The following is a 10,004-nucleotide window of genomic DNA, read 5'->3' on the forward strand; positions in this document are numbered from 1 at the left end:
ATGCCAGTTCACTAAGAAAGATATTGAAATACAAGTGGGATTTGTACCACAGATATTCTAAGGCAAAGAAGAATTTTTTGTCAATTGGAAACAATCAAAATTTTCATTCTCTTCAACATTATAGCTAAATATAATTCTTAAGTTCCTCTGTGCATGCCCTGCTTATGACTCTTATATTCTTTGCTTCATTTTTCCCAAAATACACCTCACATATTGTCTGTGCCGTCGGAAATCTCTTTCACAAGTCTCCTGTTCTGTTCACCTGTTTCGATACTTCATCACACCTCCACCCACTGAGCAAGCTTTCTTGACACCTTATTATTTTCCTGTCTTCTCACCCTGGCTGTCACAGATAGGTAACAGGAGATTTGTATCTATATTATTGAGGCATGCTCAGTTAGTTTCTGCATGCATTTGGAAAACTACATTCTCAATCATGACCTTATGAAGTTTGGATTTCTTTAACAACCTACTTTAATTTTTTCATTCTCTGTTAGAAAAATATATTTCACACAAAGAATGAGGATAACTTTAGCAATGAAAATGGGAGCCAGAGAACCCACTGGCGCTTTTATCAACTGTCACTCTGAAGTTATATACCACCAAGAAAATACTCTGCTCTCACAGTGTCTCAAAAGTTGAAATAGCAAAGTTCTTTCTAGTTTCAGATCACTCAGTAGAAACTTCAAAATTCCAAAAAAGTATTATAAGACTTATTTCAGAAACAAACATATAGTGTTATTCAAATAAACACACACTCCAGATTGTTCCTCACATATATTTATAAAAGAAGTCAGACAAATGTGCTATTTTTTGTCAAAGAGTTACTGACAGTCCAAAGGGGATGTTCCAGTTTTCATTTTCATTTTTTTTAAGTACCTAACTTTTGTTCCAAATCTGCTGGCTTTAATTCCCTAGGTTTGAATCTGTTTTGAAAAGGAGAAAAAAGGAAAGAGAAAAAAGGAACAAAAATAAAACATCATAGACAAGTATTTGTGTCAATCCAAATTAGAAGAACTTGACATACCACATACCAGAATGTCCGTGTCATCAGAAGCTCTGTAGGGTTAACTAAAGGAAGAGAGGAAAGAAGCACAATCATGTGAATTCAAAAGATGATTTTAAATCAGTGATTAAACAGAGTGGGTGGATCGCCATTAGGATAGATCTAGGCCATCAAACAAACAGGGCTAAGAGAAGCTGAAGGATTTCAAAGAGTCGCTGGTCTTGATCTTCTCAGTAACCTGTGAAGCAAGAGCACATCCTCTGTGTCAGGTGCCTGAAAGAAGATAAAGGGCTTGAGGGGAGTTAAAGTGAATAATTGGCACAGTAAAAAATATGAAAGGAAGTCAATTAGGGATAAATAAAAAGACTGCTGAGTAGGACTGAATACAAAGGTAAGGTTAGAAATTATACACTTGATGAGACAATTAACATGAATAAGTCATCTGGCCTGGAATGCTCAGACTTAGGTACATTAACCTGAAGAAGGGGCATTCAGAGGATGAAGAAGGCCGAGAGAAAAGGGGTGAGAGGGCACACTAAGGCAAGCTATTTTTAGTGAGTCAAATTGTATTCCTCAAGCAATACATTTAATGAAGTCTCAGAGTGATAATAATAACTAGGAATTTTTAAAGGCTGTAATATATATTAGCCTTATGTTCCACATTTCACTTTATCTTTTCTCTTAAGGAGTCCATGAAGGGGGTGTTATCCTCCTTTAGAAATGATCATACTGACTATTAAAATGTTGATCCACATCCTATGTGACACATTTGTTAAGTGGCACTTTTTAGCTCAGCCGTAGGGTCCTGAATGCCACAGCTTGAGAACAGGCAGCATTCTCTTGTTCTTCTGGAAGCTTCATTTATTGACAGTCTCAAGACTTGACTTTAGGAACATACAGTGGAGTGAATGGGTGAGTTTAAGTAACTGTATTCAGGTTGTGAGAATGTAGCTAGAGGTACCACTCTGATATTAGACTTGTTTGAATATATTTTAAACTTGAATGTTAGTTAAGCTTTGGAAGATAACTGAGAATTTAAGATTTACAATCTTCCTAAGTAGTTCTGAAACAAATTAAAAAGTAACAGAAACTGATGTTATATGTAACAATTTTTTTCTTGTATTATCAAACCTTTCTCCAATGTCTCAGAGTACCTTGCTTCTAAAATGAGTTTAGAATTTTTGAATTCCAAGAAGGTTTTGAGCTTTATCATTTTATACATCATTTTCGTTTTCTCACCACACACACACCTCAACTCTGATACTGGATGTAAAAGATTGGATGAAAGAGTACTTGAGATATCATGAAGTATGAAAGGATGATTAAAGTTGTATTACTTGATTCTGTCCTGGAGATGTATAATCTTTCAATCACATATATTAGCACACAGTCTGCCAACTCTGCAGAAATAAAATCTACATCTTAAGAGATGCTTGAATCAAGGTATTGCACATTATCAATTTACATTAAACAGAAGCGATTAGACTACTGTCAGATTTTTACAAGAGTCCAACCTAAGAAAGAGATTTTAGATTAAAAGTTACTGCCAGGCCTGGAGAGTTAGCTCAGTGGTTAAGAGCATTGGCTATTCTTGCAGAAGACCTGGGTTTGAGTCCCAGTACCCACATGGTGGCTAACAACCACCATGTGGTTTGTAACTCCAGTTCATGTGTTTCTGACACCATCTTCTGTCCTCTGCAGGCACTGTACAACATGGGTGTACTTATGTACGTGGGTACGTAATACTCATAAACATAGAATAAAAATAAGTTAAAAGTCACTGAAACACAGTAAAGGGGGCTCATAATATAGAAAGTTTCTCTTCTAGTAGCAAAACCAAGGCCCCAAAAAATGATATGGTGGGAAACATGATGTAATCATAGCATATTAGGATAGTAGCTAAGAATGTGCTTTACTCTAAACCAGCATAAATTCAGGGGTACTTCTTAAAAATAGAATTTATATTGATTCACATGTGGGTGAAATAGAAATTCAAGGATTTGGAAGAAGAGGATCTTAACCAAAGTTTGGTTAATAAATATGTTTCAGTAATCAAAGGGCACACGCAGTTGAGCTTGTTACTTATTAAACGAAGAATGGAAATTGAATGGTCTTTAAATTATTATCAGTAAAAAAGCATCATGAGTTTTATTCAAGTCATGTGTGGAAAATAACTTATTAGTAATGAGCCATTTTTTTCAGAAAAGGGTTAAAAGATTTAAGAAATGATGTTCGTTTTTTAGGCCATGAGTCTCAGGTGAAACTCAGCATTATCAGAGCTATCTTATATTTATAATGCAGACTGACATATTACAACAATATAATACAATATATGAAAATACTTAAACTTATTTTATTTAATCTATATGTGGCATTGCTTCTCAATCAGAAACTAGGATTTTACATATTGTTAAAATTATCAATTACAATGATTTGCAGGACAGAAACACTCGAACATAGCCAAGCAGAGGCCTCTATGTGTGCACTAGGACTTTAAAACACAAATGATCTCTACCTTAAGCAGAATGTAGAAGATTATAAAAGCAAAACCAATTTTTGTCTATTTATGTTACGAATAAATAAGCTGAATATGATGGTGCGTACCCAACAGTTGGTAAGCTGAGGCAGGAGGATAACGTTTCCAAGGCTAGCCTGGAATACACAGGTAATTTTAATCCAACCTGTACTATATAGAATGATCTTGTCTCAGAAAGGAATAATAAAATAATTGCATTAAAAAATTAATTTTGACAAATTAGCATCATGTGACTTGAAATAGGATTTCTACCTCTAAATTAGACAAGAGAAAACAGTCAAGACCTTTGCTCATTAACTTGGTCACACATGCCTTTAACACTCAGAGGCAAAGGCAGGCAAATCTCTGTGAGATCAAGGACAGCCTGGTCTACAAAGTGTGTTGCTGGCTAGCCAGGGCTATAGGGAGACCCTATCTTAACATAAAAAGGATAAATTCTTTGTGTAAATATTGCTTTTAAAAGACAACTTTTAAGGATTTAAACAAATAATATGTTGATATTCAATTGCATTTATATATATAAACATATATATGTTTATTATATATAATATATATATAATTGTTTCCCCAAATGGGCATATTAAAGAATTTTATCTACATAGGCCTTATTGTTGTATTTGAACTGAATCAGGACAAAACACAAATTAGGAAGCATATCCATATCCACATTTTATGATTTTCCTGCTATATGTGCTGTCATTTTCCTTTGGTGTACATTTCTTTGAGTCTACATTTCAGGTTTCAGCAGGTTTACATTTTCATATTACGTTTAGAAGTAACTCCCTCTTTTGCTTGTCGCTCAAATGTGGCTAGTTTGATCAGAATACATATATTGCTGGCTCTTCATTGTGAAATCTGTCCTCAAGGCTTTTCTGCATTCATGTGTTCAGTATTTTCAAAATATCACACAAAAATGGACTAACGAATTATCTACTAATGAATATCTCCACACCACATATTATCTCCTTGAATTTCCAAGTCTATGCCAGTAATTTTTACAGTATATAAAAAATGCTTATTCAGGAAAATTTGGGGATTATATAGAGAAATATCAAAGGGAGACAAATATTCTACAGCTAGTTACCCTTAAGCAAGCTCCAGCAGTGTGTTTAAACTATAACAGAAGGGATTTTGAAACTTAAATATCTTTTAGATACTCAACATCGCCATATTTTGACCTTACGTATGCTCCCCTTTAATCAGACAAGATTGCAATTATCAGTCCTACTTAACGTGGGAATCCTAAGGATGAGAGTTATTAATGAATATAAATCTTAATCACAAACTTCGAGTAACAGTGCACTCACCAATTCCCTATAATTACTTGGATACAATAGAATACTAATACCATCAACATCCAAATCAACATCTGATGTCATCAAAACAATATTTTCCTAAATTCTGTTGACAAAAAAATTATAGAATAAAATACAGGGGACTTACTTTCTTATAAGATAATTTAAGTGACATAAACTTGAGCTTATGTAGTCTTATAATTTATCATAGCTTTAAGTTTTTTTTTGGTAAATATATTCTGTATACTCAACACTGTGCCAAGAGCAGGGATTGCAGAGGAATAAAATACACATATGGACCCTCTGCAGGAACTTGGGATCAATGAAGTAGGCAAACATTTATATCAACTATGTTCTTTTTATCCAACTAGAGGAATCTTTAAATAAATTCAGAGAATTAGGGAGGTGTCCAGGGTAAGTACAATCATACTTAACAAGGGCTAGACAAGGTACCCACCTGGGATTAGACTTTGATAGGAAATTGTGCTCTGTTTTCCATAGCGACTGTACCAGTTTTCACTTTCACAAGTAGCAAATAAGTGTTCCTCTTTGCCAAAATTCTTGCCATTTGGGGTTTTGATCTTAGCCATTTTGACTTGGGTAAAATGAAATCTCAAAATATTTTTAGTTTTCACTTCCCTGGTGAATATATGAATGGTCTCAATTCCTAACAGAAAGACACAGGCTAGACACCACAAATCAAATCAGTCTTACAGACAGCTACAGAACATTCTACCCAAACACCAAACATTCTTCTTAGCAGCTCATGAACTTTTTCCAAAATTGACCACATATTAGGACACAAAGCAAAGCCTCAATGAATGTTGGAAAAATGAAATGACATCATGTATTCTATTTGATAAAAAATGAATAAAGATAAATATCAAGAGAAAAAAAACTACAGAAAGTACATAAACTCATGGAGACTAGACAATACATTAATGAATAATAGTTTGACCACTGAAGAAATTAAGAAGGAAATAAATAAACTCTAGAACTGAAAGAAAATGAAAACATAACATACCTCAATCTATGGAATAAAATGAAGTCAGTCTTAAGATATGTTTAGAGAGCTAAGTATCTACATCAAAAACTTTAGTAAATTTCAAATTAATAAGTTGATATATATTACATGAGGGCCTTGGAAAAACATAAATAAACAACATCCCTAAAGATTAGATGGGAAAAGAGTTTTAAAAATCATCACGGAAATTTGTGAAATAGAAACAACAACAAAAACAATGCAATGCAATGAAATGGTGAGATAGTTCTTTGAAAATGTAAAAATATTGACAAACCTTTAACCAAATTAATTAAAAGAGAAGACCCAATTTAATAATTTTTAAAAATTTTTATTTATTTATTTATTTATTTATTTATTTATTTTATGTGTATGCATGTATTGCCTGCATGTAGGTAAGTGCACCCACGTCATGCAATGCCTGCAGAGGTCAGGGGAGGCTTTTCGATCCCCTGAGACTGGAGTTACAGATAGTTGTTAGCTGCCTTGGGGTGCTGGGATTTGAACCCGAGTCTTCTGCAAAACAACCAGTGGTCTTAACTACTGAGCCATCTCTCCAGCCCCTTTAGAAATTGAAAGGGAGATAATCAACACATTAAGGAAATCTTAAGGACATGATTTTAAAAGCTATATCCTATGAAATAGGAAATGATAAAAGAAATGGATGAATTCTTAGATACATATAACATACTAAAATAGAATGAAGATGACATAAATAATTTAAACAGGTCCATAACCAACAATGAGATTTAAATGGTAATAAAAATTTGCCAACAAAATAATCCAAGGACCATACAAATTTACTGTAAAATTCTACTAGAACATCAAAGAAAAATTAACACCAATCCAACTTATATTATTCTATGACATTAAAAAGGAAAAAAGCCTCCCAGAGTAGTTTTGTAAAGGCAGCATAGCTCTGATACTAAACCCTGACAAAGACAAAATCAAAAAAAAAAATTACAGAACAATTTCTATGATAAATATAGATGGAAACATTCTCAAATACTAGCAGATAAAATTCAAGCTTATCTATCCTTTTAAGAAGATCAGCTCAGTCGCTTCGGGGTCCCAATGCTTCTAGTTGTTGTGGAGTGTGTGCAGTCACCCAGCCAAGATGCTTGAGGAAACCCAGATCCAGGACCTGCAGATGGATGAGGAGGTGGAGACCTTTGCCTTCCAGATGGAGATAAACTAGCTGATGTCCTTGATCATCAATACCTTCTATTCGAAGAAAAAGATCTTCTTGCAGGAGCTCATTTCAAACTCATCAGATGCCCTGGATAAGATCAGGCACTACAGCCTGACTGATCCCAGCAAGCTCGACTCTGGAAAGGAGCTGTACACCAATCTAATTCCCAACAAACAGGAGCGAATCCTCACTATAATGGACCCAGGAATCAGAATGACAAAGGCTGACCTGATCAATAACCTGGAACCAAAGCCTTCATGGAGGCTCTGCAGGCCAGAGTGATATCTCAATGATGGGACAGTTTGTTGTCAGGTTTACTCGGTGTACTTAGTGGCTAAGAAAGTGAGAGTGATAATGATGATGGGCTGTATGCCTGGAAGTCCTAAGCAGAGGGCTCCTTCACCTTGCAGACTAATGCAGGGGAACCTATGGGTGGTGGAACAAAGGTTATCCTACATCATAAAGAAGACCAAATCGAGTACCTGGAAGAATGGAGAATAAAGGAGATTATGAAGAAACATTCTCAGTTTATTGGCTCTGCCATTACACCCTTCATGGAGCAAAAATTACCTAAAGAAGTCAGCGATGATGAGGCAGAACAAAAGGAAGACAAAGAGAAAGAGAAAGGAAAGGAAGAAAAACCCGAGCTAGAGGATGTTGGTTCTGAAAAGCAAAAATAAGAGAAGGATGGGGACAAGAGGAGGAAGAGGAGGAGGTGGAGGAGGAGGAATAGGAGGAAGAGGAGGAGGAGGAAGAGGAGCAGGGGGAGGAGAAGGAGGAAAAAGATCCAGGAAAAGTATATTGACAAAAAAGAGCTCAACTAAACAAAGCCTATTTGGACCAGAAATCCTGATGACATCACTAATGAAGAGTACTGGGAGTTCTTCAAGAGCTTGACCAACAATTGGGAAGAACCCTTGGCAATGAAGCATTTTTCAGTTGAAGGACAGTTGGAATTCTGAGCTCTTCTTTTTGTCCCAAGATGTGCTCCTTTTGATCTATTTGGAAACGGAAGACAAAGAATGACAGTAAGCTGTTTGTTTGCAGTTTTCATCATGGGTAAGTGTGAGGAGTTAATCCCTGGGAATCTAAATTTCATTAGAGGTGTGGTAGATTCCAAGAACCTCCCTCCAAATATTTTCTCGAAATGTTGCAAGAAAGCAAAATTTTGAAAGTCATCAGAAAGAATTTGGTCAAAAAATTCTTAGAACTGTTCACTGAACTGGCAGAAGATAAAGAGAACTATTAAAAGGTTTTGGAGTAGTTCTTGAAAAACATAAAGCTTGGAATACAGGAAGAGTCTTAAAACCAAAAGATGCTTTCAGAGCTGCTCCAATAGTATACCTCTGCTTCTGCGGAGGAGGTGGTTTCTCTAAAGGACTATTGCACCATAATGAAGGAAAACCAGAAATGCATCTATTTTATCACAGGTGCGACCAATGACCAAGTGGCTAAGTCGGCCTTTGTGGAAAGGCTCTGAAAACATGGCTTAGAAGTGATATGGGCCCATTGATGAGTATTGTGTCCAACACCTGAAGGAATTTGACGGCAAAACTTTAGTGTCAAGTCACCAAAAAGGCCTTGGCCCTTCCAGAAGATGAAGAAGAGAAGAAGAAACAGGAAGAGAAAAAGACAAAGTTTGAAAACTTCTGTAAAATTATGAAAGACATTTTGGAAAAAAAGGTTGAAAAGGTGGTAGTGTCAAACAGATTGGTGACATCCCTATTCTGTGTTGTCACAGGTACATATGGGTAGATGGTAAACATGGAAAGAATCATGAAAGCACAAGCCCTAAGAGACAACTCCACAGTGGGATCCATGGCAGCAAAGGTGCACCTGGACACCAGTCCCAACCACTCCATTGTGGAGATCCTAAGGCAAAAAGCAGAGGCCAACAAGAATGACAAGTCTGTTAAGGATCTGGTCATCTTGCTGTATGAAACTTCACTCCTGTCTTCTAGTTTCATTCTGGAAGATCCCCAGACACATGGTATTGATGAGGATGATACTGATAGCACTGATGACAATACCAGTGCTGCTGTAACTGAACAAACGCCGCCCCTCCAAGGAGATGACAACACCTCCCAAATGGAAGAAGTCGACTGAGCTGCACCCAAAGAACCACCTGACCACATGTCAATACTCACCTTCATTCCTTCTGATAATAGATTTTCCAGGATTTTTTTTTTAACATTTAACAAACATGTGCGGCATCATCACTTAAGGGGAACATAAGATTTCCTTCTACTTTAAAGTGATACTGTGATTCCTTAGGCAGTAAAGTGAAGCTAGCCATGCTTTTTCTGTTTCACCTTGGTTTATTTTAAACTAGTTAGTAGAACATTTGTTGTAGGGCTTAATGTAACCTACTATGGTCTAACATCTTTAGCTATCATGCTGGATTCCTTACTAGACCAAAGTCGTTTATCACTAAAGTATTCTGAGATATATCTTCATGCTTAAAATAAATTTGTTAGAATGGCTTGAGTTTCATCTTCTAGAATCTTTTTAAGGATTCCATCTCCTGTAGTTAATTCTGCATGTTCTAGTTCTAGAAATAAGTATGTAAGCAGAAACAGCTTGATAAGAGGAATTCCCCCATATGGTTTGTTTTCCAAAATAAAGTGTAGAACAGAACCCCAAGCTTCCCTAGGTCTTGTAATTCATAATTCATCAAGGCTTGTGAATGAAAGTGGAGTGCTGAAGTCACATTCTGCTCCAAAAGATAAATACAGATGAGAAAAAGAAAAATAAAGATCAGCACTTCATCACCCAGCAGTATTGACAGGCTGACTAGACCTCAGTGGATGAATTTTCACTGAAGGATGCCTAGGGACACTAACTTGACATGATAGGCCTTAACACAAATGACAGAATGCATGAATTCCAGTGGATGGTATGGAAGCTTGCCAGTAGGGATGGGTATAAAGATGATTGAGATGTTCTATATGAAA

The 10,004-nt window shown here is 35.9% G+C and overlaps 1 pseudogene; it reads left to right on the top strand.

The window, feature by feature from the left end:
• The first annotated feature begins 6,975 nt into the window (after positions 1 to 6,975).
• Positions 6,976 to 9,156, top strand: LOC103736703 (annotated as a pseudogene).
• Positions 9,157 to 10,004: the final 848 nt, after the last annotated feature.

The sequence above is a fragment of the Nannospalax galili genome, unplaced genomic scaffold, assembly GCF_000622305.1.
Source record: "Nannospalax galili isolate Female #2095 unplaced genomic scaffold, S.galili_v1.0 scaffold1017, whole genome shotgun sequence".
Classification (NCBI taxonomy): Eukaryota; Metazoa; Chordata; class Mammalia; order Rodentia; family Spalacidae; genus Nannospalax; species Nannospalax galili.